The sequence below is a fragment of the Stegostoma tigrinum genome, chromosome 38 (genome assembly GCF_030684315.1).
Source record: "Stegostoma tigrinum isolate sSteTig4 chromosome 38, sSteTig4.hap1, whole genome shotgun sequence".
Lineage (NCBI taxonomy): Eukaryota > Metazoa > Chordata > Chondrichthyes > Orectolobiformes > Stegostomatidae > Stegostoma > Stegostoma tigrinum.
Genome location: NC_081391.1, coordinates 13,691,553 through 13,708,681, shown reverse-complemented (window position 1 = coordinate 13,708,681; position 17,129 = coordinate 13,691,553). Strand labels below are relative to the sequence as shown.

At 46.9% G+C, this 17,129-nt stretch overlaps 2 pseudogenes; both read right to left on the bottom strand.

Annotated features, from left to right (window-relative positions):
• Positions 1-8: 8 nt before the first annotated feature.
• On the bottom strand, positions 9-7,471 carry LOC132206491 (ferritin, middle subunit-like; annotated as a pseudogene).
• Positions 7,472-12,693: 5,222 nt separating this feature from the next.
• On the bottom strand, positions 12,694-16,850 carry LOC132206584 (ferritin, heavy subunit-like; annotated as a pseudogene).
• Positions 16,851-17,129: the final 279 nt, after the last annotated feature.

The following is a 17,129-nucleotide window of genomic DNA, read 5'->3' as shown; positions in this document are numbered from 1 at the left end:
ATTGCTGCTTAACCTTTGACCTCCTGCACAAGTACAAATTCGGTAAGTATATCAACCTAAAAATGACAATAAAATATACTCTACAACTTCACTTGAGTATCTGAGGTTAACTATTAAGACACGCTCATCGCAGATTTGCTGAATTCTGTCAGTTTGTTACTCTGAGGGATTTGTCTTCATATGTTTCGAATGACAGTGTTGGAGTCCATTGCAAAATGGCTAGATTTTGTTGACATTAAACATTTTCCTACTGCTGTGCATCAACAGAATGAATGTGCTTTTGGGTCATCTCGTACGTGTAACTGATGTACTTTGTGGATCCATTCTGAACCTGCTGTGATCTCCTTGACATTGGGTCTCATGAAGCCCAGTTTGAAAGGCAATCGTTAAATGTGCTGAGTGTCTCCTTCTACACAGTAGGCCTTAGGCCTCCCTGTCTAAATTGCTGCTGGAAATGTGTAGCACAGGCAACCTTGATTGTGTTGAATGGAGCAGCCTCCCATGGACTGGTGGCCTGTGAGGCTTTGGGAATTGAAGATGTTAGGGTATGATCACAGCACTGATGTACAGACTGGTGGAAGCAAGTTACTTTGTCTCAATATCTGCTTCAAATACCAGGTTGCAGTCTCGTCCTATTAGATTAACTTACAAGTATGAATATTATACATAAACCATGGTCTGAGATCACACCTTGTGAATCATCATGGGTTTAAGAGCAAGTCAGATGCGAGGAATTCTGTTGTGAATAACTCAACTGCTGATTTTGCAAAGCCTGTCCATCATCTTCAAAACCACAGTTAGGAAGTGTTAATGAATACTTTACAATTTGCTGACTCCATGCAGCCCCAACATTGCTCAAGCAGCTCCATGTAAGTCCGTCACCATCCTGACTTGGAACAATACCCCTGCTTGTGACTGAAAATCCCAGAAGCCCCTCCTCAGCAGCATCATTCCGGTCTCTCCGACACCAGGTGGACTGTAATAAGCAGCTCATCACCACCTCCTGAAGTGTAACAGTTGCTGAGCACTAAATGTAGCCTTGCCACTGGCACACTCAACGTTGACGGTATGTAAAAAGCATGCTGGGACATGGTAGGGGAGTCCAAAACTAGAAGACATGGGTTTGAGGGGAAAGATGTGAAAGGGAACCAGAAGGCCAACTCTATCCTCACAGAGGGTGATCTGTATATGAAATACACTGTTAGAGGAAGTGGCATAATTAGAACTTTTGAAAGCCATCTGCTGATTTACATGGAAAGGAATGGCATTAAAGGGAAATGGGCCAAACGTGGAAACCTCATCAGCAGGGGCAATGGGGTCTATTTCTGTAATGAATGTGTTTGCGACTCTCATCATATGCAACAGGGTGCTCCTGTTTTTGTTACTTTAGGTGGCATGGTTTCTTAATGACGAGCACTACTGCTGCATAGTGCCCGGGACCCACATGTAATTCCAGTCATGGGCAACTCTCAGGAGGCTGCACATCCTCCCCGTGTCTGTGGGGGTTCCTTCCCTCCCACAGTCCAGAGATATGCAGTTTATTTTGGAACGGCTGTGGGGTAGAAAGATGGGGGCAAGAAGACAGGGTGTGTCTGAACAAGATGCTGTTCAGAGGATCAGTGCAGACTAAAGGGGCTGAACAACCTCTTCCCGCACTGCGGGAATTCTACAGCCAAGACTCAGGATTGTTTGAAATAAAACACTTTATGTAGTGGAACAAATACATTCAGTGCCTGAACGACCCACACCTTCAGTGAAGGCTGCAGCGTGCACTCGCTACAAAACTCCCTGAAACAATCCTCAGGCTGTCTCCGATAACCCCCTCCTCAACCCATCATCTCTCTGACACCTCGAAAAGGTAAAGGAAGCAGCTGTACAGCAAAGTCAGCATCTCACGGTCGCCTCTCCCAGTCACACTGCTCCCTCAATGTGATCGGGTGAAATCTACCTGCATCAGGAGTAACCCTCAGCGTGTGGGAAGCTCAGAGGAACTAAGGGAGCAGCTTAGTGCGCTCAATGCTGCTTTTAGCAGTAAGAGCCAATCAAATGGCAGCATTGAACCATGAGTGTTGCTGTGTTACTCCCAAAGACCCAGTGATGCTGCTCGAAGTGGTATTGAGCTCATACATGAGCATGTAACAGTTCAGGATAATTTCCAGAGCGAACTCCATGGAATATGGGTGCTGTCAATGTTGGGGCTGAATTTTCCCAGCTGTAGACTGGCAGGGTGGAAGTTTATTGCTCGGAGTGGGGTGGTGGGAGGGGTGAGAAAAGGAATGAAGGTGTTGGAACAGGTCAGAGAAAGTAAACTGACAAAAGCCACATTAGGCCAGCTTCAGAATGCTCCTAGGAGAATTGACTCGAGGCTAAGGGTAATTACGCCAAGGTCCCTTCAGGGTAGCAGCATATTTAACTCCCATGAAAAGAGGAATGAACCGTTCAGTGCAATCAACTACAGTAGGCTGTAACAAGGCAGGGTAGGTCACAGCCCACCAGTACTGGCCTTGGTTTGAACCTTCACTCGCTCCCAGTAACTTTAGGCTGTATCCACATGAGAAAAAGGCAGCAAATGAAAAACAGAATATGCTGGTCATGTCAGGGCCCATTGGGAGGATACGAGTCAGGTTGAACTCATCTCAGTCCCAACTGAGCTGTTTCCTGCACCTGGGTAGAAAGCAGAGCCTGATATCTCTTCCCATAGGCCTATTGGTGAAAGCCGACAGCATCCAGCTGTCTGAATGATGGACAAGAACCAAGATAAACACATCATTTTATTCATTTGCATTCAGCTGGTACAGCCATTACATTCTTTGCTACAAGCCCCTTCTCCCTGGAAGGAGACAGGTTGTCCAGGGTGAAGTGGGGAATGCATTCAGACCAAGCAGACACTACTCCAGGCCACACTAACTGCTGTCCTCCAGGGAGCGCCTGTCAAACAGGTACTCTCCCATCCCATTCTCAGGGGCTCCCAGGCGCTTCAGGTTGGTGATGTAGTCCCCAAGGTGCTTGATGATCTCCACCTCCTCATCCAAATAGAGAGTCTCCAGGAAGTCACACAGCTGCAACAGAGGAATTATGGCAACTTGGTACATTTGCATGATCTAGGAAAATTTCAGAATTCCCACTGCGAAACAGACCCCAACATAACTAGCTTTCGACAGCTGGAAAAGCCACTGACATCTAGGAGATGTTGCGCCAGTGAGGACAGTAACGTTCCAGATGCACCTTCTTGTTTGTGAAATGGAGCTGAGCTGAACTGTGACAGACGATGATCATTCTAATGCAAGTGGCCCTGAAAGTGAATTCATTGGCCAACATCACTCCTGGTAGTGAATCCAAATTCCCATTTCAGCTCATAGCTGAGCTGCTTTAATGTTGATTAAATGAACATACTGTTCAGATATGATATTGTGATCCAAGTATCCGAGTGAATTTTAATCTACAAAAGACCAATGAGGTGTTGCCCTGAGGGCCTAGCAGTGATCAGAATGAGGAGGTGGTGGGAAGGCTTACATGAGGGTCAGTCTGGGCTGTGGCAACTCGGTGCATATCCAGCCAACTCTGGTTCACATTCTTCTCCAGATCCAGGGCGACCTGCATTGCCTGCAGACTGTTACCCCACTCATCCCTCTCTGGCTTCTGGGGATGGAGAGAGGACAGGTAAGCTTCACAATCTCTGCAGCATGGGAACAGGCTATTTGAGTCATGGTGACAATAACCAAGGTCACGACATCATTTTATTCATCCCCAATCGGCAGGTACAGCCACTACATTCGTCGCTACAAGTCCCTTCTTATTCCTGTAACCCTGCATTTTAAATGGCAATCCTTCTAACCCACACGTCATTGAACCGTGAAGCCAATGTGGACATGGCAAGAACAAGTCAACTCCAGTCATTCACTGGAGCCTAGAACCAAGAACCAAACTTGGATCCCTGGCACTGAGGCATGCATGGGAAACACTGAGTCACTGTGCCATCCCTGAGGAGCAGCCACTCTCTACCACCCAACTCCCCCCACCCCAAAAACCCAACACCAACCTTCACATCCTGGAGGAGGACTGCCTCCATGCCGATTCTGGAATTTCAGCAGCTTCTCTGCATGTTCCTGCTTCTCCTGGGACTGATCTTGGAAGAACTGGGAGACATGGGGGAGGGCAACATCATCCCGGTCAAAGTAGGACATCTGGGAGAAAACAAGTTATATCCATTAAGCATCATACAATTGGTGCCAGACATGACTGGTTTAGCCTTCAATCAAATTGAGAAGTCAATAAACATGAATTTTTTGAATACATCAAGGTGGATGAGAACCATTGTCCAATGAGCCAGTGGCTCCAGTTCAAGGATCATCAAAAACAACCCTCGCCTCCTCCTGGTAACCAGGCAAACACTTTTTAAAATTCCTTGACAAAAACCTGAGGTGCCCAGGCCTGTTCTTGTCTGTAGAGAGAAGAGCATTTCCACTCTAAGCACCATCAGAATTGGATGAAGTTCGTGACTGAACAGGGTTTAAGGAAACGCCAGGAGCTGGAGTGCCACATATACTTGTGTGGAAGAGCAGCCGATACCTCCTACCACCCCGCCCTTGATCATGACTCCACCCCTGACCACCAAACCATCTCCTCGTCCATCTACAACCTCACTGCAGATGACCTCCCACCCACAGCCTCCAACCTCATCCATTCCCCGTGGAGACAGCCGAAGGCCCTCTGCTTCTCTCATCCTGCAGGTCTGACTGGTCCCCATTCACCAACAAGCTTTTCCACTAGCCAACTCATCCTCACCCCTAACTTCTCCTTCAATTCCTCCCACCTCCTACAGAGGAAGGGGGTGGCCATAGGTACCTGCATGGGCCCAGGCTGTGCCTGCTTCTGTTAGGATATGTGGAACAATCCTTCTACAGGGAGATGGGCCATAAACTCCACATCTTCCTCCATTACATCCCACAAGGAGCTTGAACGGTTCCTCTAATTCATTAGAACCTTCTACCTCAACCTTAAGTTTGTCGATCAATCTTTGATCTATTTCAAACCTACTGACTCCTACAGCTACCAAGATTACACCTCACCCACCTTCCTGTGGAAGGAAAACGCCTTCCCCTAATCCAATTCCTTCACCTCCAGCCCTGAGGGGAGGCATTCTACTCCTGGGCATCCCAGATGTCCTCGTTTTCCGAGGGAGCGTAACTTCCCTTTAGTGGAAGAAAAACACAACCGGTCTTGCATCTTATCCCGCACACAACCAAAACAGAATCCTCTCATCCTTCAGTACCACCTCAATGACAGGATCCAGTGCAGCATCCTCTGGCACTTATACCATCTACGATCTGACAAAGACATTTTTTTACCTCCCCAACCATAGCTGCCTTCTGGAGAGACCACTGATTCCCTTGTCCATTCCACTAGCCAGGGCTTTTTTCCTGCCACACAGATTGTGCTACACCTCCCCTCATCCCAGGCCCCAAGACCTTCCACATCAAGAAGAAGTGGACCTACACATCTGCAGTGAGATATACTGTACCCACTGTTCCTAACGTGGCCTCCTCTACATCAGGAAAGCCGAGCAGAGGCTTGACACCACTTTGTGGAGTGCCTATGCTGGGCTCGTGATCAGCAGCTGCACCTCCCAGTCACAAACTACTTCCCCTCCAGAGGAGCAGGAGGGGACAGTTGATGTTCATTCTGGGCCTCCAATGCCACCCAAAGGTTGCAGGAACAGCACCTTGTATTCTGCTTGGGAACCCTGCAGCCCAATGGTATCAGTGAGGACTTAAGCTGAAAGATCTCCCTTCCCCCAGTCACAGCTCAGCTAGTCCCCACCTCCCTAACTTGTCCATCCTTCCTCCCACCTACTTCCCCACACCACCCCACCCCACCTCCCCCGCCACCTCAAACCCCATCCCCACCTCCCTGGACAGGCCTACCCAACTCACTTGACTTTATTGGCTCCATCCTCACCTCAGACCGGAGTCTCCTCACCACCTGTTTCTTGATCCCTCATCCATCCACCTCCCCACCCCTTGCTATTTCAGGGACCTCTTCCCCTCCCCATTTCTCAAGGGTCCAGGCCCAAAACATCAGCTTCCCTGCTCCCCCGATGCTGCTTGGCCTGCTGTGTTCATCCAGCTCTACACCTTGTTAGAGCAGGTTATCTAGTTCCTACTGATCAGGCTGAGAAGTTTCTTTTGTCGAAAAACAGTTATGCAACTTTCTCTGACTTTACTTGGGTAGCTGCATCTTACAGATGTACAATAGTGGGTTGTTTGGGCACATGCTGCCCAATTGATATGGGACACCACTGACAGTTAAGACCCAACAGGCTTATTGGTGATAGCTGTTCCCACCTGCTAAAGGGAAGGGTACAGGGATTTCATCCTGAAAGTGTGGGAAGAGAATGCTTCTCAGTGATAAGCCCCACGAGGGATGAATATTCTCCCTTTTTCCCCCCAAGAAGTGGAGCTGCAACATGCACAAAGCAGACACTATGCAGGACAGAGCAGCCCACCTCATTGAAGGGAGTGAGTGAATGCACTCCTAGTGTCCACTATCTACCAGGTACCTAGCAGCCTTCAAAAGCTGCTTCAACATTTCCAAACCATTATAGCCTGCCATTTTGAGAGGCCATAGGCACAGTGCTCCCTGGAGAAAGGCACCATTTCCCATACCGTGGGAATTTGAAACTCCAATTCTTCACCTTTTTTGGTGAAGTGAAGACCTCAGGTTATTCCAGACACCCTGTGCATGCACTCACAGGAGAGCATTGATCTATTGGAGGAATGGACAACAAGTGACTTCCTGACCACTAACAGTCCATTCATGAACTGAGAATGCAGAAAGCCAACTAGTCCACATCTGAGGCCTCCTCAATGCAAGTTACACATGCATATGCTCAGAGAAGCCAGTCACTGCCATCATTCTCCATCACAGAATGGAAACTGGCATGATGTGTATTTAGGATCAGAGCACAAAGTAAGTGTGATCAAGGTATATTAAAATGTTACAGGATGACTAGCCAAGGGGTGCATACAACTCCCAACACCATTACATCTAATTTTAGTAAAGTTTGGTCAATTCTGGGGAGGAAAATGACAGTTACCACCAGGCAAAGGCCTGGCAGTAAATTGTAAAATAATTGACAGAACAATTTGCCCTCCATCTATCACTCAATCCCAGCTGGTGAATTAGATACTGCACATCAATATCAAAATCCATTGTTACCAAAGGGCACTACATTTATCCCAAAATGATTTTTAAAGGTGCAAACTGAAACACCTCAAATCTACAAGACTATGAAGTTAATTAGAAACAAGAGGATCAGCTCATTTTTGCAGAATAGATTTAATTTTAACTCCATCGAGACAAAACTCACCAAAGACTGATAGAGATAGGAGGCAGTGAGCTCCACATTAATCTGCTTGTTGACAGCAGCTTCACAATCCTGGTGATAGTTCTGACTGATCTGGGAGGCCATTTTATGAAGAAAATAGCTTTCCTTTTCCTCCAAAATCAAATAACAAACTTGGAAAGATAACCAACTACACCATAAACATCACACTCTCTTGGGACTTTTTTTTACTCGAGCAGCAGCCCTTTATTTTCTTGAGCAGGAAATGACATCATCAGTGATGGTCGATCACTCTCGTTCATCAATTGATCAGCTGCCACATCCAATCAGTGCAGGATGGGAATTGGATCCAGAAAACGATCAGAATTGACAACGGGTCGATGATGGAATTGCTGAATGACCTTTGACCTCCTGCACAAGTGCAAATCCTGGAAATATTTCTATGTGAAAATGACAATAAAATATACTCTAAAAGTTCACGATTGTGTCTGAGATTATATCTTAAGACACACTGATCACAGATTGGCAGAATTCTGTCAGTTTGTTACTCTGAGGGATTAGTCTTTGTACTTGTTGAATAACAGCGTTGGTGCCCATTGAAAAATGGCCAGATTTTGTTAACAGTAAACATTTTCTTATTGCTGTGCAGCGACAGAAACAATGTGCTTTTGGGTTACCTCATACAGGAAGCTCATTCCTTTGTGGATCCATTCTGAATCTGCTGTGATCTCCTTGACGTTGGGTTCATGAAGTGCAGTTTGAAAAGCAAGGTGCTAAATGTGCTGAGTGCCTCTCCTGCATAGTAGACCTCACACCTCCCTGTCTACATTGCTGCTGGAAATGTATAGCACATGCAAACTTTCTTTCGCAAAGTTTGGTTTTTAATTGAATGAAGTAAATCGAGAGCTTAAGTCCAGCATGTTTCCAAGTGGAGAGTTGCTGGTCCTGTTTACATTACATTCTGTAGAATGTATGGCTCAGAAACTGCGTTGAATGGAGCAGCCTCTCCCATGGACTGGTGGTCTGTGAGGCTTTGGGAATTGAGGATCCCCAATGAACGTTCGAGTATGATCACAGCACTGATGTACAGATTGGTGGAAGCAAGTTACTTTCACTCAATATCTGCTTCAAAAAGCAGGATGCAATCTAGTGCTATCTTTTAGCTTTGAATGACAAGTTTGAATATTATTCATGTGTTCAAAAAAGGGAATGGGGTAACCCTGGAAATTACAGGCCAGCTAGTCTTATGCCAGTGGTGGGCAAATTAATGGGAAGGGCTCTAAGAAACAGAATTAATTATCACTTGCACAGGCACAGTATGATTTGTGACGGCCAGTGTGGATTTGTGAGGCGTACATCATGCCTCACAAATCTGATTGAATTCTTTGAAGGGATGACCAAACATGTGGATGAAGGTAGATCAGTGAATGTGGGATACATGTATTGAAGTAAGGCTTTTGATAAGGTTCCCCATGGCAGGCTCATGCAGAAAGTCAGGAGGCATGCGACGGGGGAAATGTGGCAGATTGGATTCAGAATTGGCTGACCCATAGAAGACATGGGTGACAGTTGACTGAAAATATTCAACATGGCGCTCAGTTACGAGTGGTGTACCTCAAGGGTCTGTTCGGGGTCCTCTTTTATTTATGATTTTGTTAAATGATTTGGATGTAGGAGTGGAATGGCGGATTAGTAAGTTTTTGGAAGATACGAAGGTGATTTGACTTGTGGATAGTGTGGAGGGCTGTTCTAGGTTACAAAAGGACATTGGTCGGGTATTGAGTGGGGCTGAGAAGTGGCAGATGGAGTTTAACCCTGAAAAGCGTGAAGTGATTCATTTTGGAAGGACAAATTTGAAAGCAGAACACAGGGTTAACGGAAAGATTCTTGGCAGTGTGGAGGAGCAGATGGATCTCGGGGTTCATGTCCACAGTTCCCTGAAAGCTGCCAGTCAGGTGGATAGAGTTGTTAAGAAGGCATGTGGTGTGTTAGCTTTCATTCATAGAGGGATTGAGTTCAAGAGCTGTGAAGTTATGCTCCAGCTATACAAAAGCCTGGTTTGGCCACATCTAGAGTATTGTGACCAGTTCTGGTCACCTCATTCCAGGAAAGATGTGGAAGTGTTAGAAAAGGTGCAGAGGAGATTTACCAGGATGTTGCTTGGAATGGAGGGAAGATCTTACGAAGAAACGTTTAGAGAACGAGGGCTTTTCTCTTCAGAACAAAGGATGAGAGGTGACTTTATAGAGGTGTACAAAATGATCATAAGTATAGGCAGATTAGACAGCCAGGGACTTTTTCCTAGGATGGAGTTAGCTATTATGAGGGGGCATAGTTTTGAAGTGAGTGGAGGTAGATATAGGGTGGATGTCAGAGGCAGGTTCTTTACTCAGAGAGTGGCTGGGGCGTGGAATGCATTGCCAGAGAGTGTCGTGGAGTCGGCCTCGTTAGGGGCAATTAAGCGGCTATTAGATAAGCATATGGATGATAGTATAAGGTAGTGGAGGTGAGATAGGCCTTGGGTTTAGGATAAAAGTTCGAAACAACATCGTGGGCTGAAGGGCGTGAACTGTGCTGCACTGTTCTAGGTTCTATTTTCTAAGAAACCATGGGCAGAGGTCAGTCCTAATTCATGTGCTCATGGCTTTGAGACCAAGTCAGAGTCTGGGAATTCTGTTGTGAATAACTCTACTTCAGACTTTTCAGAGTCTGTCCACCATCGATAAGACTGAAGTTGGGAATAATGCTGGAGAAGCTTGCAATTTTCCAGCTCAATGCCGCCCCAGTGACACTGAAGCAGCTCCAAGTAAATCCGTCACCATCCTGACTTGGAATAATATCAGTGTTTGTGAGTGAAGATCCCAGAAGCCCCTCCTCAGCAACAGCAGCAGCATCATTCCGGTCTCTCCTACACCAGGTGGACTGTAATAAGCAGCTCATCACCACCTCCTGAAGTGTAACAGTTGCTGAGCACTAAATGTAGCCTTGCCGTTGGCACACTCAAGATTGACTGTATATAAAAAGCATGCTGGGACAGGGTCGGGGTGGGGGGGGCGTCCAAAATTAGAGGGCATCGGTTTGAGGGGAGAGGGGTAAGATTTGATGGGGACATGAGGGGCAACATTTTCATACAGAAGGTGGTGTGTATGTTTAGAACGAGCTGTCAGAGACAGTGGTGGATGTAGTTAGAATTACAACATTTAAGTGACATTTGGAGATTTACATGGAAAGGAATGGTTTAGAAGGATATGGGCCAAAGGCAGGCAAGTGGGACTATGTCAGGTTGGGAAACCTCGTCAGCATGGACGGGTAGGACCGAAGGGTCTGTTTCCGTAAGAAATGAGTCATTCACTCTAATTCTGTGCAACAGAGTGTTCCTGTTTTTTGTAACTTTTGGATGGCAGGGTATTTTAATGGTCAGCATTACTGCCTCATAGTGCCAGGGACCTGGGGTCAATTCCAGTCACGTGTGGAGGCTGCACATCCTCCCCGTGCCTGTGTGGGCCTCCTCCCACAGTCCAAAGACATGCAGTTTATTTTGGAGTGGCCGTGGGAAAGATGGCGTAAGAAGGCAGGGTGTGTCTGAACAAGATGCTGTTCAGAGGATCAGTGCAGACTAAATGGGCTGAACAACCTCTTCAGAGGATCAGTGCAGACTAAATGGGCTGAACAACCTCTTCCCGCACTGCAGGGATTCTACACGCAAGACTCAAGATGGTTTAAAATAAAACTCTACGTGGTGGAACAAATACATTCTGTGCCTTAAAGACCCACACCCTCAGTGAAGGCTGCAGTGTGCACTCGCTACAAAACTCCCTGAAACATTCCCCAGGATGTCTCTGATAGCCCCCTCCCTAAACCACGATCTCTGACACCTCGAAAGATAAAGGAAGCAGCCATTCAGGAAAGTCAGCATCTGCAGGTCTCCTCCCTGAGTCACACTGCTCCTTCAATGTGATCGGGTGAAATCAACCTGCATCAGGAGTAACCCTCCCCGTGGGGGAATCTCAGAGGAACAAGGGAGCAGCTGAGTGCGCTCAATGCAGGCTTCAGCAGCAAGAGCCAATCAAATGGCAGCATTTAACCAGGAGCGTTGCTGTGTCATTCCCAGGTCACTGTTATCCTGCTGTCGGTCGCATTAAGTGCATCCAGTTCAGGTGAATTTTTTCAAGCAGACTTGTGCTGAATATTCCCATCTCTGGGCTGGCAGGCCTAAAGTTTATTACTAGGCGTGGTGGGGTTTCTGACCAAGACCTGGCAGAGAGCAAGGAAGTAAATGGAGCAAAACCACATTAGGACAGCTTTGGATTACTCCTGGGAAATGGTTCCCCCCGTGTGAGCTTTCTTGTCGAGCTACAATGGGGATTTAATCCATATCGCCTGGGAGAGCAGCGCATGTTCCTCAGGCGAAGGAACAAATGAACTGGTCATTGTGAGCAACTGCTGATGGCTGTCCTGAGCCAGGCAGTTGGTGGTGGGGGTCAGGAGGCCACAGGGCTGGTCTTGGCTTGAACCTCAACTGGGTCTCAGTGAATCTAGGATGCACTGTGCGGAGAAAGTAATAACATTGATTTCAATAGAATAGACCAGGTGTGTCAGATCCCCATTGCTAAGTTTAAGTTTATTGCTCCCAGCATTGCTGGTTCCTCCACAAGGCTAGAGGGGGGACGCTGCTGGGTCTCTTCCCTTAAGCTCTTGTTGCGGCAAGCTGAGCCAGCTGGCACAGAATTGACATTGGCATCAACTTGTGATTTGTGTGGACTTTAGCAATCAGTCTCGGTTGGTGGAGGTTGACAGGGGAGCTGTTGCTAACCAAACTAGACATGAACATAAAGCATCCAACAGCCCTGTTTCAGTGAAAGTGGGTGTCAAGTCTTTCTTTCGGCCAAGCAGGGGTGTTTTCTCTTTTGAGAGCAATGAAAATTTTAGCTGCACCTGTATTCATCATACCTGCGTGTGAGATAATAGTACAAACTGATTTTACACCCCGCAGGCCCCAACCTCAAGTTCTGGCTGGGGGAATAACTTCGATTCATAACTTAGAGGAAGTTCCACAGGAATTCCGAGACTGATGCTGCGGTGGTGTTGGAGGGAAGACCAGGGAAATATTTTGTCAAATTAATAATTTCATTTGCCAAAATTACAGGCTTGAAGCTCTCAAAAGCTCTTTAATATCAAGGGTCTCAATGATGGACAAGAAGCAACATCAATACATTTCATTCATTCCCATTCAGCTGGTACAGCTATTACATGCTTTGCTACAAGCCCCTTTTCCCTGGAAGGAGCCAGATTGCATGGGGTGAAGTGGGGAATGCATTCAGACCAAGCAGACAGTACTCCAGGCCACACTAACTGCTGTCCTCCAGGGAGAGCCTGTCAAACAGGTACTCTCCCATCCCATTCTCAGGGGCTCCCAGGCGCTTCAGGTTGGTGATGTAGTCCCCGAGTTGCTTGATGATCTCCACCTCCTCATCCAAATAGTGAGTCTCCAGGAAGTCACACAGCTGCAAGAGGAATATGACACTTGGTACATTAACACTATCCAAGACAATTTCAGAATTCCCTCTGCAAGACAGACTTAGCCATGACTAGCTCTGGACAGCCCTGAAAAGCGAGCTAACACCTGGAGAATTTATGCCAGTGAGGACAACATGTCAGCTGCTCCATCTTGCTGTTTGTGAAATGGAGCTGAGTTGGATTGTGATGGACAATGATCATTCCACTGCAATGATACTAACGAAGAACTCAGTGGCCAACGTCATTTCAGCACTTCCACTAGATTATAGATCAAATTCCCCTTATACCTCATTGTAATCAGTATGATCCCAAGTGATCAATGTTACAATAGTTCAGGAAAGTAATGGATGGAAAGTGTTACATTAGTGAATTTCCAATCCACACAGACCAACCAATGAAACATTACCCTGAGAGTCTAGCAGTGATGTGAATGAGGAGGTGAAGCTTACATGAGGGTCAGTCTGTGCTGTGGCGAGTTGGTGGAGATCCAGCAAACTCTGGTTCACATTCTTCTCCAGATCCAGGGCAACCTGCATTGCCTGCAGATTGTTACCCCACTCATCCCTCTCTGGCTTCTGGGGATGGAGAGAAGGACAGGTAAGCTTTAGAAACAGAATCCCTGCAGCATGGGAGCTGGCCATTCACCCCATTGAGACCATAACTGCTGAAGAGCATCCCATCTGGTCCCATTCCCACCCTGTTCATGTAACCTGCATTTCAAGTTGCCAATCCTCTTTTCTACTGTGTGGGGAAGCCATGCTTTGGGATAACGTTTAAATTCTCGTCACAGGCCAGAACCAAACTGGTGCCCCTGGCACTGAGTCAACAGTGCCAACCACTGAGCCACTGTGCCATCCCTGAAGCCCAGGTAAAGAAAACATTAGCTACTTGGTGACTCCTTTCACCTTGCCCCATTTATCCTTGACCTGAAGCCGGAAGCTCAGGAACGTATCCTTGTACCACAGGGAATAAAAATGTACCAGATTAGTCATTTGCACCAGTGTCCATCTGCTGGAGTCTTAAAAAGGATATTCAGGAGTGAATCCCAAGGGCTGTGGGGGAAGTAGCGGTAGTGTCCCAAGCTCCGGTTGACAAGTCTGAGGTTCAAGTCTCACTTGTGCTTGTGGCCTCATACATGCCCGAGCAGCATGGTCAGAACCATCATGACTTGAATTCATTGTGGGGGGCAGTAATGTGCTTACAATAAACACAGGATCATCGATCCCTCAATGCTCACACAAGGCAAACTGTGTGTGAAAGGGGACATAGGCCAAGTAACATGTTAGTTTGGGGCAGGGTTGTGAGGAACAGCACAGGGACAAGTCCTTTGAACACATTTTATGAAAATTGTTCTTCCGGTCTCTGCTGCATTCTATCGTTGGCCTCACTGGTCAGAAGGACAGGATGCTACTGCAGGGGGTGCTGGCGAGGGTCCCCAGGTTGTTTCGCCAAGACAGAAAATCCATTGAGGAGAGAGATTGGATGGGCTGGGGGGTTTTCCTTTGAGCAGGTGAGGCTGAGGTGGTTGTTTGATGGAAGACAAGGAAGTCTGGACAGTAGATGGGGAAAATGTCTTCCCCATGGCAGACACTCAGACCAGAGGGCACAGGTTTGAGGAAGCAGGATAGAGGGGATTGGAGGAAATTTGGTGGGTGTGTTGGGGAACGGAAGAACAAAGTGCTGGAAACGGCTACTGCAGCACTGTTTAAAGGACTAGCTGGGCGAGTGCTAAACACTAGGGTATAGTCGGGCCTGGACCAAGTACAGGGTGAGTACAGTTCGGTCTTTGCTGCATCAGCATAGGCCTGGTGGACCAGAGGGCTTGCATAAATGCTGAAACACTGGAGATGGAGGAGAGCAAACAGGGAAGCCAAGCAAAAGAACTTCTCACACTCGCTCAGGATCTGAAAATCTTGTCACTGGAGATGACACCGCAAGAGCAGCCATTCCCCCCTGCACTTCCCCCACCACCCAACCCCAACCTTCACATCCTGGAGGAGGACTCGGCCTCCACGCTGATTCTGGAATTACAGCAGCTTTTCTGCATGTTCCCGCTTCTCCTGGGACTGATCTTTGAAGAACCGGGAGAAATGGGCGAGGGCAACATCGTCCTGGTCAAAGTAGGACATCTGGAAGATCAAGTTAAAATTACATCAGACATCACTGGCTCACTCCCCATTCCAGTTCTCAACTACAAGACGCAAGGCACTATGTTTTGCCTTTGGGGAAAACTGGAAAAAAGATGTTGAAACCCTGCTGTAGTCAACGACTAGTAGGGAGCATGTTTTCTGCAAACCCAGGATCAATGAGATTGGGATGTAAGTGTACACATGAACTCTACAAAGGTGTGCTGTCTCCAGTATGGAGTTTGGCACTAAGATAATGCCGAGGAAAGCCTGCCCAGTAACAGCCTTTGGATCGTTGCAGCAGTGGGTTATTGCTCTGCCTAAATAGTGCAAACTCAGGCTGTCAGAAACTTGCACCAAGTCACATGACTGAAACAAATTGCAAAACAAATGATCAAATGTCAACTATTAGTGGCCTGTAGATAACGTCACTAGTGAAAACAGTAACCTGGAAAAACACTTGCCCTGACTTTACCCAAACAGGCAAAAAATCCTGTAGGTTTTCAGCCCATGTGACTCATATCTAAACTGTCATGTTCACAATTCGATGCAAGGGTTTAAGAGCTAATGCTCGCTATTGGAAGCATCAGCTAAGAATTACATTCTGGGGAAGGACTCCTGTAAAGTTACTTTAATCCTCAAATCCAAAAACCACAGTCAGGCAAGCAAATATCTGTGGTTTCAGTGGGTAGTTACAAGTTGTGGCAGAAGATAGTCGGGATTTTATCCTTGGGAAGCATGTGCCAATAGAGTTGGGACACAGTGATTAAACCCCAACAACTGGCTCACCATTAAAGCGGTCCCACCTCCCAAGTGAGGCTTATAGGGACTTAGTCCTCCTTACAAGACAACTTCCTTCCAATAGGCACAAGCCCAGAGAGAGATGAATATTCCCCGTGTGTCTGTAGAAGGGGAGCTACAACATGCAAGAAGCAGACACCATCCAGGACAGGGCAGCCCACTTCATGGGGACTGCATTCACCACCTCCTTTCAGGGTCCATTACCTACCAGGTCCCCTGCAGCACTCACCAAGGTTACTTCAACACATACCTTCCAAGCACATTCTACTCCTTGGAAGGGCACAGTCACATCACCACCGGGATAGAGGGGACATTTTGTTTTAGGTCAAGCTAAATGATATGGGAACAACCTCCATTTCTTCAATGTCACTGGGCTAATAGCCTCAGCACATTCCCGCAGCCCCAGCATGGGGTGGGGTGGAGAAGGGGCAGAGAGGGGATCCAACATTTCTCACACACGGCAGATCCACTCTCAGTAGGAACGGGATAGGCCACACCCACCTCTTGAATAAATACAAGTAAAGCCAAGTCAGCCTCAATGAAGGAGATCCACATAAAATAGATACCAGTCACAGACTAGCCTCAGGTTTGTTCAGACTAACAAGGGCCACTGCAACAGGGAAGTTATTGTTATAGTCAGTGTTAAAAAAAATCAGCATGTTTGTTTAGGACCACCACAGAGATCAGGCAAATGAAGTCAGGAAACTTGTGTCAGAAAGAAAAAAAAAGCAAGAGGCTTTTACCCTCCAGATACCACTGAAGGCCAACTGGGACCTGAGTTAACATACATCAGTATCCTACACCATCGTGATAGTAACACCACCTCTATCCTGAACTGATATTTAGGTAGGAGCCACAAAACCTCAATCTACTAGATTGTCAGCTTCACTAGAGGCCAGGCAAAGAATTTACTTCAACAGAACAGATTTATATGTTTAACCCCGAGAGACAGCACTCACCAAAGACTGATAGAGATAGGAGGCAGTGAGCTCCACATTAATCTGCTTGTTGACAGCAGCTTCACAATCCTGGTGATAGTTCTGACTGATCTGGGAGGCCATCTTGTGACAATAAATTTCTTTTATTCTCCTCACCACCAAAATAACAAAATTAGGAAGAACAATCAACATCATTCCCGTGGGACTCTATTTATACCCCAGGGGCAGACCCTCTTTTTATGAAGCAGGAAATGACATCATCAGTGATGGCCAATCACTCTTGATGATCAGTTGATCAGCTGCCACGTCCAATCAGTGCAGGATGGGAACTGGATCCAGAAACGAATCACAGTTGACAACTGGTCGATGATGGAATTGCTGAATGACCTTTGACCTCCTGTA